Here is a 19126-nt window from a genome sequence, read left to right on the forward strand (position 1 = left end):
TGTGTTGATTGAGTCAACAGCCTGTCCCGTACACAAATATGTCACGCTGGAGCATTCACACGCTTAGACAATTGAAGTGAACAACAGCATGTGCGCATAAACGCTGAACGCTTGCACATCTCACAACATATTGTGTGTTTGCTACACTGCGAAACATGAACATGCTTCTACAAACATCCTTGCAGACCTTAAAAACTGCTTGCATGGCTTTTTTGAGTTGAATTCATAATTTTTTTTAAATTTTTTAAGTAAATGTTGCAACTAGACTATAAATACCAAGCTGCTGTTAAAATCTGGCATTACTGTAACAATAATCTGCTTGGATTAAGAGAATCTACGAATGTTCCTTAAGTATCAGATTTAAAATAGTTCTACTCAGAATTTTTGCCTTTATTTACACCATCTCACATTTTCCATAAGAAATGTACATTTCACTACTTTTTGCATGTTATTACCATGTTATTACTACATTTACAACATCTTTGATTAATTTAAAAACTGAGAAATTCTTTGAAATTACAAATTATTTATGAAAACCTACAAAATCATTTTTTATCAATATTAATGATAAACTGAATAATTTAAATGATAAAAAATTTGAATGTGTTGTTATAGAATTTATCATATAATATCATATGAGACAAAAAAAAAACAATGTTACTAAATGTGACAAAACAAATCAACAACTACAATATAAATAAAGCTGGCAAACAGTCAAACAATGAAACCATATTAATTATTCATGCCCCAGTGCATGCTGGTAGGAGGGTGAATGGGACTAATGCACAAAACCTTTTTAGCAGCATAAACTCAAAAAAATGCATTAATAAAAACAAAACTGCACCTGATAGATAAATATATGAATGAAGGAAAGCTGCATTACTTGCATAATATTGCATATGTTATAGTTGGTTGACACAATAGTTAACACGAATTAACAATGTATAATATTTAACAGAATTCATTCTTGATTAAATTATAATTTCAAAATTTTAGCATAAAAAGTGTTTTAAGTGTGTTTATTTTATGCATCACAAACAAATAGTGAACATTATAAATTAACATTATTAAAAGCTGTAAAAAAGTGGTTAATCATACACAATTCATAAAACATATAACACACTTATTAGAAAGTGTTACAGAAACTGTAGGTTTGGAATAGCAAGCAAACCAAAAACCTAAAATAATAAAAAATTTCAGATTTATTTACTTGATCTAATTTTTTTTAAATGTTCTCTACAGAAGTCAAACAGTTCAATACATAACCCTATGAGAGCACAGTTTTGTTTTGCAAATGTTTTCCCAGCAACCCCCAAGGAAAAAGAAAAACATCAAAAACAGATCAAACTTGCCATAATTGTGCTTGCAAACAGACGACTGCACTCTGGGGACTCAGCAGTAAAGCCCCCAAAAGTGAGATGAAGGTATTGATTGGGATAAGCTGCTGTTGCATTATTGCTACCCCGGGGTGTTATGGAGACCAAACCGAATGAACAGCCAAGCAGCTGGTGAGAGGTTAGACACCCCTCACGCACTCACCTCTATTCACAGTCTAGTCAATACTTGACACTAGACTTACACTCTGGTGTTCATAAGAGGACTCTGGGACTGCGTCTAGGCTGAGATTAAGTCTCAGCAGGAGGGAGAGTGAGGACTAAAGCTGTAACATCTCCCACATGATTGATAAGAATATCATCACTGTGGAATCTGAGAGAGGCAGACGGGGAGCTGCAGCTCTGAATGGATAGAGTAAAATCAAGTGTGAAATTAATCAACTGTTAAAGAACTTGCTTTGGAGATGGGACAATGACAAACAATAACAAAAGAAAAAAAAAACACTTTTATATTTCTTACATTTTCTTGAAGACAAAGTAGTGTAGTTATCAATGTTTTAGGAACTGAAAGTGCCATTAAACAGACTTGGTTTGTATTTATCATATTAAATAATAATAATGCACTGCTTTTCATATAAAAAAGGCCTGAAACTATAGCTCTTCAAAAACATGAACATTTGTTGAAAATGTACTCACTCTCAAGATGCAAATGAGTTTGTTTCTTCATCAGAGCAGATTTGAAGAATTTTCCTCTGCAGTGAATGGGTGCCGTCAGAATGAGAATCCAGACAGCTGATAAAAACATCATAATAATCCACAAATAATCCATACGATCTTCATTTTATGAAGCGAAAAGCTGTTTGTTTATAATAAACAAATCCATCATTAAGGCTTTAAACTGACTTTAAACGACTGTTTCCTCTGTTTGGACTCTCATTCTGACGGCATCCATTCATCCAGGATCCATAGGTGAATAGGTGATGTAATGCTACATTTCTCCAGATCTGTTCTGATGAAAAAACTATCCTGGATGATCTGATGGTGTCAATTTTTTAGCAAATTTAAATTTTGGGGTGAATGCACTATAAGTGCATTTTTTGGTTACACTTTATTTTAAGGTGTCATTGTTACAGTAATTATACATTTAAGTAATATCAATTAACTACATGTACTGACTATATGGTTAGGGTTAGGTTTAGGGTTTGGCTTAGGGTTACTTACATGTAATTATGCATAATTTATTTTTATTATAATAGTAAGTACATGTTGGCACCTCCTTTTTTATGTATTTGCGTATTAGATCGGCCCCACGGGCATATGGGGTGCCTTGGAAGTTGGAACTCTCAACTGCCTGTACACCTTTTGCACAAACTAATCCTTCCTTCTCTCCTCTGCTTCAGTTATCTATCTCTTTCTTCTTGAGCATTCATACAAACCTTTATCTACTACAACTGTTTGGGCTAAGGATCTTAATGAGGATGTGCATGTTTTATTTTCGGATCATGTATGGGGTATGTTTAAATTGTCTTCTAAAAACCCTAATCACCAAATGATTCATTGGAAATTGCTGCATAGGGTTTACTTGACTCTAATGAAACGTTTTTATATGAATCTGTCGTCTTCTCCTAAGTGTAATCCCTGTTCCCAAGGAGTTTTAGGCACGCTTTTGCATTTTTTGGGGAGTGCCCCTCTCTCTCACCCTTTTAGACTCAGCTCTCACAGGACCTATCATATTTGTTGGGTACTGTACTTGACTCTGTGCCATTTTTTCACGAATGACTTTTGGGACTTCTCTGTCCAACAAAGATATTTACTGTTCACTGCTCTCACAGCAGCAAAATAAAATTACTAGTCAACTGTTGGAATCCTCCTCACACAATGGACAGACGAACCTGGACTTTGTATTTGTTGGACATTATCTCGATGGAACTCTCAACTTCTCGTATACATGGATCTAATGGGAAAACTGTAAATTCATGGCATTCAGCTTTTAATGTTGTCTTAATTAATTAATTATTATTTATTTATTTATTATATATATATATAAGTCTACCAGGGGGTGGGATGGGTTCTAAATTTGTACAGCTGCTTTTGTTTTATACTACCGTTCCCAGAAGAAAACTCAATAAACAGTTGTTTACAAAAAAATAGTAAGTAGTACATCTTAAAATAAAGTGTTGCTCATTTATTTTTCTTGATTCAAACATATATTTATAGGTTAAAAAGAAAATGTGATGACAGAAAGCATTCTAATTAAAAACAAAAATACACACGTCACCCTTTGAATATCATCAGAAATGATATTGAACTGCTGGAGCATCATAATGCTCCTCCAACAGGGACTGACTGCCTTTTATCAGCTTCACCAATTCCAATATTTGCTGCTAAAGAGCAAGAGCAGAGCAAATCTGGGATCAGTTCCCGTGAGTGAAGACCTCAGACAACCAGGGGTGTGTGGTGGTCCTCCAACCAGAGCACTGACACTGATTCTCTTGCGTAACCAAACACAATTCACCACTCTGTTTAGAAACAGCCATACTGATGTATTCAGCATGACAATACAGAAAGACAAACACAGATGAAGCAATTTATTGCAAAAGGTTGGTTAATTAATTAAATAATTAATTCAAACATTAAAAAACTATTAAAAAAATTCAAATAAATAAATCTTACCTAAGACATTTGGTTGATTATCACTTTATATGTACAAAATAAATACAAGCATTTTTTATGTTTTTACATGAACAGTAAAGACTGCTGTAGCCTGTCTAAAAAAAACCTTACAACAAAGACTAAAATCTATAATTAGCCTTGCCATAGTATTTCCCCTGTTTTGTAACCCCAGCTTTGGTTCCACAAGAGCAGAGACTGTGACTAATGTCCGAACTCTGTGTCACAGTCATCTCCTGCTCTTTAACAGGATGAACAACACAGGTCCAGGTCTAAGGTTACACCGGCCAAACATTTTACTGCCCTCATTTAGTAATTGAGCGCCTGCACGCATTGTTACGCAGGTTTCGTGGAATCTGCTTCACAGCGGGCCTGGATACCTGAGTGTCAGAAATTGAAGGACCCTCAGATATGCTGATCTAGAAGATGGAGGCAAATTAAAGGAAATAGAGAGGAAGAGATAGAAAAATAACAGAAGAGAATGATATGGATGCGAGGAAAATTTGACAATAATTAAGCTTAAACTTTTGTTGAAAATTGCTTCTTGTATTTCACAACACAATATTTAGATCAAATAAATGCGTAAGAACATAAGAACTTTGAGACTTGATATAGAAAAGTCATTTATGAGTGAAGAAAATATGATATGCGGCACAAAAACAACCAAAAAAAGGAAATAGCAAGCAGAAAGTAAATCATGTCTTGTGGCTTATTGTGCAGTGAGAGCGAGATTTTCTTTATAAATTAGATGGGGTAGGTATATCACCTTAAATGTTCTTCCCCCTGAAACAATAGCTAATATCTTAATAAGTGTCTAAAGGAGGCCGAGAGGGTCTTGTACTGTTATTAATGGGATATAATGGACGCAAGTCAAGCATCATTAATTTCACCTCCCGCCAGTGACAGGTACCTCTTACAGCCCCTGGCATTTCAGGAACATGAAACCTGTGAGTGGAAGTGAACTGAAGCTCTTACGGAAACTCAGGGCCAGACCTTTGTGCCAGAGTCCATCATTTTAACAGAATTATACATGTATTAACTATTAGCACAAATAAATGCAAAACCACTGGATAACTGTAACGCAAACATGCACTTAAACTTTTCATATAGCCTAACCACTATGGTGATTAATAAACTGACTTCATTTTAAGATCATTTTCTTTAATTAGTTATCATGGCAGAGTAATTGAGAGGGCTGTGGCTTAACTGATTTTGATGACAACATACTACTAATGCAACTGAGAGATTGGTAAATTGGAGGGATACGCTTTAAAAGTGATTGAAGAAGACAGCTAATTATAGCTTAATTAGCCAGATGGGGACCTCAGGGAATGAAGGCTTCACCTCTGCTTTGAACTACTGAGCTGACTTTATCAAATAACTGGCCAATTCAGGAAAAATTCACAACTGGTGGATCATTAGCTTTCGTACGACAACATTCACTGACATTTTTGATCACATTGTGTTCAGTTTTAGTAATCAACTAATCAACTTTTTTTAATATAAACAATTTTAAGCTATTTTATTATATTTATATAATGGATTTATATGAAACAATTGTGCACCACAGATCAAAAGTTTGGGGTCAGCATGTTTTCTAAAGAAATTAGAAAGCAATGCCATTTTAAAATCATTTAAAGTGACAGAAAAGACATGTATAATGTCACAAAAGATTTCTATTTCAATTAAATGCTGTTCTTTTGAATTTCAGCGAAGAATTCTGACAAAATATGTATAACGGATTCCACAAAAATACTAAGCAGCACAACTGCTTTCAACATTAATAATAATAATAAATAAGCAGGAAATCAGCATATTAGAATGAAGACTGAAGACTGGAGTAATGAAACTGAAATTTCAGTTTCGCATCATAGAAATAAATTACATTCTAAAATATATAAAAATAGAAAACAGTCATTTTAAATGTAATAATATTTCACTCTTTTTTTCCACTGTGTTTTTGATCAAATAAATGCATAGTGAGAATACAAAAAAATTACTTTTCAAAAACAATTCTAGAGTTCTTTTCTAAACAATTCTATTTCAGTGCTATAAAACATAAAAGTTAAATGAAAATGAGAGAAAGTTTCTACACCAAATTTTTTTCAGCGCAAGAGATTTCTCAAAAACACTTGTCAAGCTCAAACATTTAAACAGCAGTGTATATACAAAGCTTAACACTTTTTGATGGGACAAGTAGGTAATATAGCAAGTAGAACAGAAATACAAATTTAGGACTAAAGAGAAACCATATAACGTATATGAACCTGAACATAAGAACAGACAATATAGGACCATACAAAAAAAAAAAAACCTCATGCATCTGAGAAGAAAATGTCAGTCATGTTACAATACACTTCAACAATAGTCCACGCCATACAAGAGTTCCCTGCAGTCTTAAACACTATGTGAGAGGGTGTCACAATAACTGACATGCCATCCAGACCTTGTCCTGCCCCCGTAGCCCCTCTCTGAATGCTCATGTCCACACAGGTCTCACGACCAGCTGACCAGCACACCTGCTGGGTCCAAACCCATCTGCAACAGATTAGCCTTTCCTTCCACTACAACAGAGCCATTCCAGCCTCAAATAGTCCCATCACTTCCGCTAGAGCTGAGAGATTGCCTATCGACCAGACTTGACCTCACATCTTTATACATAAAGATATATGCAACACGATTCTTTTTCCTGCCCACTATCGCACCTGCCTGCCCTTGAGAGAAGAGAGCCGGCCTCTCTGCTGTGAATGACTAAAGTGAGACGGTTATTATTTACGGCTGAAAGCAAAATTTCAATAATTGTGCGAGGAAAAAGTAGCGGGTTTCAAAGCACTTAATTTTTATGTGAGGTGGACCTTAGTCTTGACTCAAGTGGTAATTGATGATATTTTAAACATGACCTGGACCTGTGCGAAATGGAAAGATAAAATACCGCCCAGAGATCACAATACAGTGCAGAATGGCATGACAAAAGCGCAGCCTCGATGAAATGTCATCATTTCATCTTTTTGACCCAAGATGCTGTTGAATTCACAGGCTTTAACAAAAGCACAACACTAACAAAAGGCGTCAAATTCAGATTGAGGTGGAAAGCTTTTTATATTTTATTACCTGTTAAATATAATAGCTTGAACACTCTGTTAATTATAAACATTGTACATTAAAAGGTCAGAACAGCCAGAACTTTACATTTGAAATAAAAGAAAATCTATAAAAGCCACAGACCAGTTGATAAAATTTGTGAATTCAGCAGCGTCCTTCACATTCACTTCAACTTCTCAAGTCTTCAGTGGAAAAAGGGGCTTTTAAGGCTAGTAAAGACACCCACTGTTGTCTTGACTTGGAATGTTTTTATGCCCATTTAAAGGAAATCTTTCTTTTGTAGCAGCAATCCACTCAATTTTCTAAATCATTATTGAGAAGATTATAGTTTTTTGGACACTTATGCATCCATCGGTTTAGTAACGCGATGTTGATATACAGTAGAAGTAGGGCATCCAATAGTAAGATATTACAGACTGAATTCACGACTGCTCATCCAGGTTCAGTCATTCAAAGCTGAGCGGTTACAAAAGGACGTTTCATTTATTAATCTAGTCACACATAAAAACCAGTTACACTATTGAACAGCCACTTTAATAGACATTAATACGCAGCAACAAATATTTCTGCTTATTCTGAGGACACTAATATCTTATACAGTACTGTATAAAATAGTATATATATTAAATGACAAAATAAAACAAAGTGTATATATATATATATATATATATATATATATATATATATATATATGAATATACAAATATAAAAACAATTATTACTGCTGTTAAGGGACCAGAAACATGAGTGAAATATTCAGCTACAAAAAGTAAGGTATTGAAATTTGAACTGAAACGTATCAACACACGCACATCTGCACGCATCCTAGACAACACAGCCCATACAAAGAGTTGCATGCATCCACCAAAAACAGACAATTCTGGTTTGGTTTAAGCTCTTTCCTTCCATTACAAACCCCTACTTTCCTCTCTCTCCACTTATTAACCTTTTTTCTTTTCTTTCAGCATGAAAACACACTTGCTTTTATTTTTGCGCTTTTCTTTTTTTAATGTGAGCTGCGTGTTCTGCCTCTTTTTCTCTTCCTCAGTGTGTCTGTGCTCTATAATTACGGTAGTTTCTACCTACTGCGCCAAAGAGCGCCCACCCCTCTTCCTCCCCTCCCCGAGCGTCCGTGTCTCCCCATGCTTAATGTGACACCGTCAGTCAAAGCCTTTGGAGAGCAACCAAGCAGAAATCAAAAGACAGGGATGAAGTGTGAGGGACAAAGAAGACAGTGGATGTGATAAACACAGAGAGAACCTGCGCGTTACCTGACAAGGGCCCTCTGCGCACAAAACCTGGTTCCTGCTGCTTTTCAAGGTGTAGGGAGTGTTTGCATCGCTGTATTCATCCGAGAGTGATTTCTCTAAATGAACTGAAGGAAAGCAATCCGTGTGACTCCTGCCAAAGTCCAACCTGTTATTTTGTGTCATCAAGTAAAAGACTGAAGAGATAGGAAGTTAGTTTGAGAAAGAAAAAAAACACACACTTTGATACAGTTAGTAATTTCTATTTACTCATGCATGCTGAATGGAGTTTTTTTTAAATGCAAAACTTTTCAGCTGAAGTGTAGCTAGTTTTTCCTCAACATCACAACATGTTTTGGCTGATACCTGTCATTTACATTAATGAGAAGACCATCCTGCGACATGAATATCTCAGTTACGTTTGTAATATTTAGTCCGTAAAGTGTGGAGAAAATTGTTATATTTAATTACTGCTGTTGGAAAATGCCTGTGCCTGTTGCAACATTTCTGCAAAACTCTATTATAATGCATTCAAATCATGTCGGAAAGATTGTAATTATGAGTTATGCGCACATGAACATCACCACAAAGCAATAATAATGAGTAGGATTTGTTTTTGAGCCCAGAGTTTCCAAGTTTGGTGTCAGTGAAAAAACATGATGAACTTTTACGACTTCCCAACTTTGATATATGAACTTCCAAGGAGGACCTGAAGGTTACGTTGTTTTTTGCACATTTTGAGACACTACAAGTGAAATATCCAGTGAGCGGCACTAAAAGCAAGTCCAGTTTTACCCAAAACAGATGAATATGAATCTGGCAATGTTTTACACTGTTGTATGTATCTCAGCAGTTCAGAAATTAAATGTAGTAATTTAGCGGTGCTAAAACGTTAATATTCTTCTGCGTGTGAAAATAATGTGTCACCTAATGTATATAAACCCTCCCTAAACCAACTGATAGTGTTAACAAAATCAAACGCAAAATAAAAACTAATTTGCTGAGGCAACCAAGACATTTTAGCTTACTTCAAGTCTTTGAGCTCTTTTATCATGACTCATGTTTCATGGGGACTCGACCCTGAGCACTTTGCAACACTGAACAATACTGTACCAGGTGAGCTGCTGAGCAAGTTTACTACATAAGAAAAGCCACAGATATGGAGCTGGTTATGTAATGCATACATCAAATTGTATTAGTTTACAAATATAGTAAAAGTGTTTTGAGGTCATAACATAGCATTGTGCAAGGAGCTGCATGAAAACAAGTCTTTATTTACTGATAATCTGTCCTGAAACTGAATACAAGTTATATATGTTTTACTGACACTAGTGGTCATTTCAGCTGTAAACTGCAGTAAACTGTATAGGTTTTGGAGTTTTGCACTCCAAATGCAGATAGAGGCACATTTTTTTTGCAACAGTGTCTGTGTGTTTGATAAATATTGATTCTTTGTTTGTTATTTTATAATTTGATGTTGTTTGATATGTTTTTAGATGGGTTTGGACAAGAATAGGACAGAAAGTCTTAGTACTGTGGGGGAAAGAATAGAAATGAGTAAAGAGCCAAAGCTCTGTTTGGTGGCTTTAACCCTCATGTACTGTTCCTGGTCAATTTGACCCATTTTGATTTTTGAGTTGTCAGAAATATCAGTTAACTTAGGTTTTTTTCTTGACATTTTGTGTCTTTTCCTCATTTAGGGTCATGAACATGCATGCACAATTTCAACACGCTGATGTGTTTTGACATGTCCAAAAAAAAATTGTTACGTTCGTACTGTTCCCGGGTCAATTTAACCGCCTATTTAATAATATCTTGATTATATTTCTTGATTATATTTTGTTATTTTAATTTTTTACAATCCTATGAAGCAATAAAAAGTAGCTTTTCCCCACTCATTTTAATACAGAAAAAATATTTTGTCAGCCAAAGTGATAAAAATGAGCTATCATTTCTTTTTTAATCTATCGGAAATACTATTAAACCTATGTTGTTTTTCTTGAAATTTTGTGACGTTTTCTTATTTAGGGTCATGAACATGTATGCAAAGTGTCAACACGCTGATGTGCTTTGACATGTCCAAAAATAAATTTGTTACGTTCGTACTGTTCCCGGGTCAATTTGACCCGCCAATTTTAACGCTCTACGGCAACTCTACAGACCCAAAATAATAACATTTCTTGGTTATATTTTGTTATTTTAGTTTTTCATTATCCTATAAAGCAAAAAAAGTAGCTTTTCCCCACTCATTTCAATACAGAAATATATTTTGTCAGCCAAAGATGGTAAAAATGAGCTATCATTTCTTTTTTTCAATCCATCTGAAAAACTATTTAACTCGTGTTGTTTTTCTTGAAGTTTTGTTACTTTTTCTCTTTTAGGGTCATGAACATGCATACACAGTTTCAAAACACTAATGTGTTGTGAAATGTACATACAGAAATTATTATTCATTTGTGATGTTCGTGGGTCAATTTGACCCGCATAGGCATCCATTCAAAAGCAACTGAAATACACACAAAATAACAACAAATTCCTTTGTTGTATTTCAGAGCTCCTCAACTCTAGTCCTGAAGTGCCTCCTATAGTGTCAGTGCCTTGATGAGTTTAACAGCTTTTTAATTTCAAAGTTTGTGCAAACAAAACTGTTTAGCCTTTTAACTGTAAGTCACAGTTTTTGAGCATAGACATAAACATGACTTTTCCGGCTAAAATTGTTATAAAACTTGAATACTTCAGAGCACAGACTTAAGATTGGTATTTTTTAAAGGTGAAACATCACAGGTTATTGTAGAAGTAAAAAAATGGTTATAAAAGTAAATTTATAAAAAGTAATAGAAGTTTAAATGTATGAAAATGTGAAATATAAAAATATATATTTTTATTTTTTATATAAAATAGCAATTTTACAAAACATGTTTACCACCAAATCTTCAAGAAAATCAAAGCCAATCATCTGATCAAATTTTGTGCCAAATTTTAGGTTGATATCTCAAAAAATGAACTTTTAAGTACGATTTTGTGGATGCAGTACCAAACATTTCCACTAGATGATATACAGGGACTCTTGATTTCCATTTATTGTTTGAGTGTTCGGAACTATATATTTCCATAATTGAAAAAATATTTATGAAGTAGACATCCTATTCAGAAATAGTTTGGGCAGTAACTTTAATATTTGATTTGAATTCTATCTAAAACACATAAAAACATACGTATAGAATAAGAGTGTGTTTGACACCATATCACAAATGGAGAATCTATTGCTATTTATCTATTGGTCTGTCATTTCTTTGAAAAACAGTCACCAAATATGAAAGCTAGAGTCTGAAACCTTTCAAATGATATATAATTTGTCAAGATTACTTTAGGTTTAGACCAAGATATTATCGTAAAAAAATGTATAATCACAAACATCTCACAGGTCTGGGGGAGTGGCAGTCAAAAATATTGGTTAAAAACATATAAATCATAAATTCAGATATTCATTCTTTGAAATGTGTGAAAAGTACTGACATTAAAAGTTTATTGATTGAACCTGATTGTATGTGTTTTTATATGTCGTAATGTTTGTGGAATTACATTGAATCCAATACGGGTCAATTTGACCCGGACCATACAGGAAGTCACCTGTTTTTGAACAGTACATGAGGGTTAAATGCACATATATTTGGCTATTTTAATGACATTAGTATCACAAACGATTGAGGGTCAGTCATAAATATGCAAAATCAAAGCCTTTCAAGTACGCATACCCCTGGTTGGGAATCACCTCCCTGTTCAAGAGATGACCATCAGATAATCCCTTCAAATGGCCATTGATTTCTTTAATCTGCCTATCATTTACACAGGGGCAGGTCTGCCAGCTACCAAATACTAAGTCACCTCTGTGTAAGATTAGTAATTCTGACACATATGCTACTTGTCTGCCTTCCAAATAGGTGAACCTCACCTTTCCCTCTGTCACAGTGCTCTCTGACAGCTGGGCTGGAGCCTGAGGACAGCCTCTCTCAATGGAGACTTTCACTGGGCCCATCTGTCCCCTTCTGTTCTGCACCTCTCAAACACACTGCCTGAGGATAACAGAGCACAGCTCTTCAACTTCAGCACCCACATCATCTGGACGACATGAAAACTTGTATGAAAGAATTGTTATTTCATTAAAAAGTAATAATATTTATTAGTAATAACAATAATGCAATTCATATTTACCATTAAATTTATAACGATGTATAATTAATAGAATTATTTACAGTTCTATTATTTATATTTTATAATTATAAAAAAATTGTATTCATAATATATTTTATAATAAACTACATATCTGTAAGACAACAACAAATAATAATATTATATTAAATATATTATAATATATAAAATAATGTTTATTAAATATAAAACTACAACAACAACAAATAGTATAGCTATCATTTTTGTTGCTTTCGTTATTTTATATTTAATAAATGTAAATGAAAATTATATTTTCTTAATACTTTTGAATTTTTTTTTTTTTTTTACAATACTTTATACATAGATTTCTCCGGCAGTGATAAGTTAATAATAATTTGGCTTTATTGCATGACAACGAACTGTGTTCATCTTCATCTATTACACTGAGAAGCCGCCATGAGTCACGAGCAATAAGACACAAATGAACTCTCTCATTGCACTCACAAACTCATAAAGGCATCAAAAAGGAGCAAATCAGGGAAAAAAGATTAAAACGTCACATCTTGGTGACAAAAATGATCCCCCTTCACATAGACAGGAGCCCCCGCAGTTTGCCCCCCTTCCTTTTCTACCCATGCAGTCGTTAAAAGGCATCTGTCATTATGGCCCCACTGAGGGGCAGACAAGTCCACTCTACTCTCGGGACCCGCCGTGAAAATCTCCAGCTTCCCCATGGCTGAGCCGAGCTTGACGCGAGTAAATGACAGGGTAGGGCCCCGTTCGGCCGCGTGGCATCCAGGGGCACTGAGCTCCCGTAACCCTGCAATTAAACCTCTCCTGCAGAAATGGGAGGGGGCAGTGTTAAAGGAGGAGGACAACACAAAGAGAAAGTAAATCAAATGAACATTTAAGTGCAAAAATGAAGAGAGTGTGGAAGAGTCCAAAAGAGGCTTCATATTCCAAGATGTGAATAAGGGCAAGAGAAAGAAAGAATGCCGCTTTTAGGTCTTTTTTCTCTTCACAATTGCAGGGAAGTTCTTATGGAAATAACAATTATGATTTGACATGTTAATTTTTTTTCTTCTGACCAGGAAGCATTTTAAAGTCAGTATGAAATTCACTCTATTTGTTTTCTAAATGCATCTTAATTATCTTACTGTAAATGATTCATCCGTGCATAAGTTTCTTTTCTTTTCTTTTTACCTATTTGACCTTAGAAGCAAACGTTCATAACTTCATCTTATTTCTATCTGGTGGGATCAGACTTTTCCAATCATTTAGTCAGATTAAACCCCACCTCTTTCTCACAATTGACTGCAAGCTTGCATTCAGAACGGCCTCCATCCAATCAAAAACTAATGGATAGCACCAAATCTTTAGCACACAAGTGCTATTATTATTAATAACTAAAATGAAAACATTTTATTAAGTGAACTAAAAATACAAAAAAGAAAAACCTGGAACTAAACAATTTTTTATTACTTAAAATTGATTAAATTAAAAGTCCGCCACAAATAATTCTGATTTTAGTTTGATTCTAAACTGTGAAATGTTTACTACATTAAACCTGCAATAACAATAGACTGTGTGAGAATTTTTTTAGGCACCATGAAATGACTGGAAATGACCATATTTTAATATTTATTGTACAGTATGTGCAGGTCATCCAATGGAGTTTCAATCCCTTTCCTCAAGCAACCTGTCAAAGATAGCAGCAGTTAGCAAATGGCAATGATCCATCAATTAAATCAATTTATGGACAAAATCAAGTCCTGGACTACAATTTTTTCTAATTCAAGAAGTAATTTAACTCAGTTTTCATCACAATAGGCAATAACAAGCAATCAACATTTTTCATGCCAGCTTTAAAGATACCAGTTAGTGCATTAACTTTGGCCTAATATATCCTAAAATATTAAAACCAAAACTAAAAACTAATTTTCAAATATACACTGAAAATTAAATGGAAGCAGAAACTCAAAACTAACAACCCTGCAGTACACAACATCCACAATTACTTCTTATCAGCCCCAATTGGTTTCCGCCACTGAACTCGGAAATTCAAAGTAGAGGCCTAAACACAATATTGAGGATCCTACTAGTAATTACGTCTGTATGGTGCCGTTCATTAATGCTCAGCTCATAAATACAATCATTCTGACACAACAGCATTTGTGCTTTGTACGATTACATAAGGCTTTCAATAAACATAGATTGGACTCACACCAAATGAAGTTGCACACATTTTCTTTCCCTCCCTGTAACTAAGAAAGAGCAGCATGGGCTTTGAAATGAACGTTTAAAGGCAGTCATAAAGAGAGAGGGGCGAGTAAGGTAAGTGTACCTCATTTAATTGCTCTCTTGGTGGCTCGAGTCACTGGGAGAGGGCTCTTTTCAGACTCTTGTGTGACTGCACAGCAGGGGCTCTGTAATGGAACAGGTAGAAAAGGCGTTTATCAAATTTGCTTTTATTAGGAGGAGAATTTTAATAGACTGAAAAAAGGTAGACCTGCTGGGGAGAAAGCCGCCACTCTCGCAGGCCTATCTTGGTAAATTAGAGGCTGCCAATGTCCACCGAGGGCTCTGCGGGCTTAGCAGCTGACAGTCATCCACACAATAGTGAAGATCCAGAGTCGGATGAAGACTTCTCGACACCGCCGGGGTGATTTTCAATCCGTTAGGTGCTTAAACGCTATGGCGAGGCAAATAAAGCAACACTTGAGTGACACGATCAATGGAAGGATGGATCGTCTGTCAGGTCGACATGGACGCCTGGATTCAGATAGTGACACAGCAGATGACAACAGCTGCCACAGCTCTATTCTTTCCAGCCAGCATGAAAACAAGGTGACAAATATGACACACACTCTCCCCCTGAGCCTCTTTCCAGTCCCAGTTCCCACCTTCACGCTCAATAGACTACTTGTCACTGCGCTCGCTAGTTACCGCTAGTTATGTATTTACCGCATTTATATGAAAAGGAAGGAGCAGAAAATAACCTGATGCTGAGAAAGAGAAGGAAAGCGCCCGTAATCTTTTGAGCAATCAGCGGAAAAGTGCGCTTCACATTTTTCAATTTCTACCTGCCACTCGCAACTCAGGCTGCAGCGGATATGCTTGGCAATTTGCCAATCAGTGTGTTGTGTTGCACAGGGGGAGTCTGTCATGCTTCTGTGAGTCACACACACACCACCAAACAACCACGTCTGATCACACACACACACACACACACACACACACACACACATCAGCTTAATTTGAAGTTACGTAGCACCAGCTAGAAGATAAAACAGATATGTCTAGTAAACAGGAATAATGCGTCTTGATTTAAGTTTACATGATGGAATATTATACATTTTTGACATAATAGAGATGTCAATCAGGTGATTTTCTCAAGCTCATTTCAGAGGGGATAGACATGCATCCGCAAGAGTGCAGATATATATATAAATACACTCGCTTGCGATCATGTTTATTCACAGATTGCATGCCTCTGAGATTCAGCCTCCTAATTGGCCCTCCTCCTGAGAGTTACAGGATCATTTAATAAGGAAGAGGGGGGCTTTGCTGAAGAGAACCACAGGAGAAGAGACTGATGAAGCTGTAAAGTCAGACATTTCTAGAAAGTGTAACAGTCTCCATTCTTTTTCATAACAGTTCACCCAAAATTCTCATCATTTACTCACCCTCATGTTGTTGCAAACCGGCATGACTTTTGTAAAATATCTGGGTTTTGGTGAACAAGAATTGTGCTTAACTCTATTGAATGTGCACTTGTAGTACTTCAAATGTTAAAATGATATATTTGATAATAATTTTGAAATAAAAGGCTACTAAAGAGTACTTCCATGGCTGTTTCTTAAAACACTTAAGTACACTTTGTGATAATGTCAAATTAAAAGTTTTACTTTAAAGTACATTTTAAATCCTATTTGGTTGTGGTTTAAAGAAGTACACTAATTTGGATGTGTTGAGTAACATACTAAATAACATGTACAATTCTAGATTATAATTTTAACTGTAGTGTTATTCAATATTACATAATTCATATTTATACTAAACATCATTACAAATGTGTGATTCCAAAATAAGTTTCAAAATAAATTACAAAATTATTACATACAAATTTGTATATATTAGTTTATCATAAATTGTCATTTCAAACTATAAAACTATAAAGAATTATGGAATTACACAAAGATGCACTTAAGTGGGTCAAAAAAGACCTCTAAGTTCACAAATATTATAGTCATAAATATGAATTGTAGTTCATACTTCTAAGTGTCTGAAAACATTATTCAGTTCAAACTTAAGCATAAGTATATATTTTTTTCTTTAATACATAATGGCCTGGTTTCATAGACAGGGTTTAGACTAAGCCAGGATTAGGCCATAGTTTAATTAGGACATTTAAATAATTTTTAAAAACATGCCTTAGAAAAAAGGATTACTGGTGTGCATTTTAAGATATAAAAAGGCACTAACATGTTTTAAGATCAGTTAGTGCAAGTTTCTTTCAGTTGAAACAGCTCAGATTGACATTTTAGTCTAGGACTAGGCTTAAGCCTTGTTTGTGAATCTGGGGGAATGTTTTTAAAAGCATATTCTTAAAAGTACTTATTTTTCATCCAATTGCAGTTTTCATTGTATGGACAAAACATATTATATCATAATATCATCTTTTGGGTTCCACAAAAGGATGAAAGACGTTTAGGTTTGAAACGATATGAGGGCGAGTAAATGATGACAGAATTTGTACTTTTAGGAGAACTATCCTTTCTAATCGACTCAATATTAAAGATTTTACAGACTGATGTTATCTTGATATCCTTCAGGTGTTCATGAAGCAGCCTGCGTCGATTAAGGCTCTTCACCTTATATGACATGTCTCCTGTTTGCTTCTGCACCCATTGACATTCTCTTTTTTGCCTTTTGCTGCATATTTTAATGTAAATCATTCTGATCCTTACATTTCTTCCAGCCACATTACCCCATAATACACTTAGACCTGTGAATTCTAAGGTAATGAATGAGCCATACACAAATTATTAAAAAAAGTCTTTTTCTATCAATCTACCCAAGGTCACCAACTCCGCCATTCAGAGCACTCCGCCAGACGTGGTATGGTGTCAGACTGTATAAGGCGTATTGTGGCACTGAATAAGGAATATGAATGTATTTGATATTCTATGGAGTCTAGCAGAGAGAAGCCTACTCACCCTTTCCTACAGAGTTGCTGTTTGTGAAGCAAATGCTCCCCTTTGCCGCCATAATTAATCGCTCTCATTAAAATGACAATTCTTTCAAATTGGCGTCGCTTCATTTGTTAGGCACACATATGGGCCTGAAAAGAGAGACATTTCTAAGGCCAATTCATTGAAGGGGGCTGTGCAAGGAGGAGTGGTGGAAAAAAATTGTAATTAATGTTTTTGTTAGAGCGCCGAACAATTCTCTGCTTTCTGTTACCTTGATGCGTTAATGTCTTTGTGCTTATCTAAATTCTGTTTTACTGATGGCACATTGTACCTCTTGTTTTGATTTGATTACACCACATGCAATATGCAAACCACAAATTTTACTTTCTTTTATCAGAGAGACACCGGGATGATTATTTTCTAGACAAATAGAGGGAGACAAAAAATAAAGGGGAAGATTCTTTGCATTTGTTTCAAGGTGGACACAACAATGTGTGTCCGTATAACGATCCGCAGCTGATTGCCAAAATAAAGGCGGCCATATTAAGATGTTAATGTACTGACTGATGAAAGCATGCGCTCTCGTTAATGTGATTGTTATGCGGTTATCAATACAAGAACAATCAGTGAAGAGCCTTGATGTGTTTGTTTATGAATAGAAAAAGAGCAGCAAACCTGAATGACAATTTTCATTTGCACCAGGAGCACACGTGTTCGGACTTTGCATTTTTTTGTATTACATTAGAAAAAGTGAAATGGAAGAGAGAGATTGGCTATAAACTAAAGAAAGCTTAAAGCTGCACACAGTAAATTTTGATTTATGTTGTTCTCAGCACTGTGATAGGTTTGGACTTTATACAGACACCTATTGGTGTGAATGCAGCATGACACAAAACAGCATTTTCAGCTACTGATGCCATTGTAATGTAACTGTGAATGTGCTATTTGCAATCATGATTTATTCCATTACTGAAAGTTTCCAAAAATTTGGGATTATTGAGGAAAAACAAATGCTGCAGTGATGACATATTCTCGTAGGCCAACCCAGAAGTTTACATCACCCTGGTTCCCTTGACAAAAACCCCAACAGGATTTTTCTGTTGTGTTGGGATTATTACAAAAACAAAAGATTCTTACATGTTTTGTTCATGATAATCTTCACAAAACTTGTATTAATTTGGCAGTCGCCATAAGTAAAAAGCTAAAAGTAGGATATGAACTACAGAGTGGTGGCATTACTTCAACAAGTTTTCCCTGTAAGTTTGAGTTAGAGTAGTTTACAAGAGCGCAATTACAAACATCAAGGCTGTGAAAGTAGACTAATGAATAAACCTGTTTAGCGTGATTACATTTTAAGTTCCAGATGTCCACTTGGTAGCAACAGCTTTTTAAAGGAATTTTAGGAATC

The sequence above is a fragment of the Barbus barbus genome (genome assembly GCF_936440315.1).
Source record: "Barbus barbus genome assembly, chromosome: 5".
In the NCBI taxonomy this organism is placed as follows: domain Eukaryota; kingdom Metazoa; phylum Chordata; class Actinopteri; order Cypriniformes; family Cyprinidae; genus Barbus; species Barbus barbus.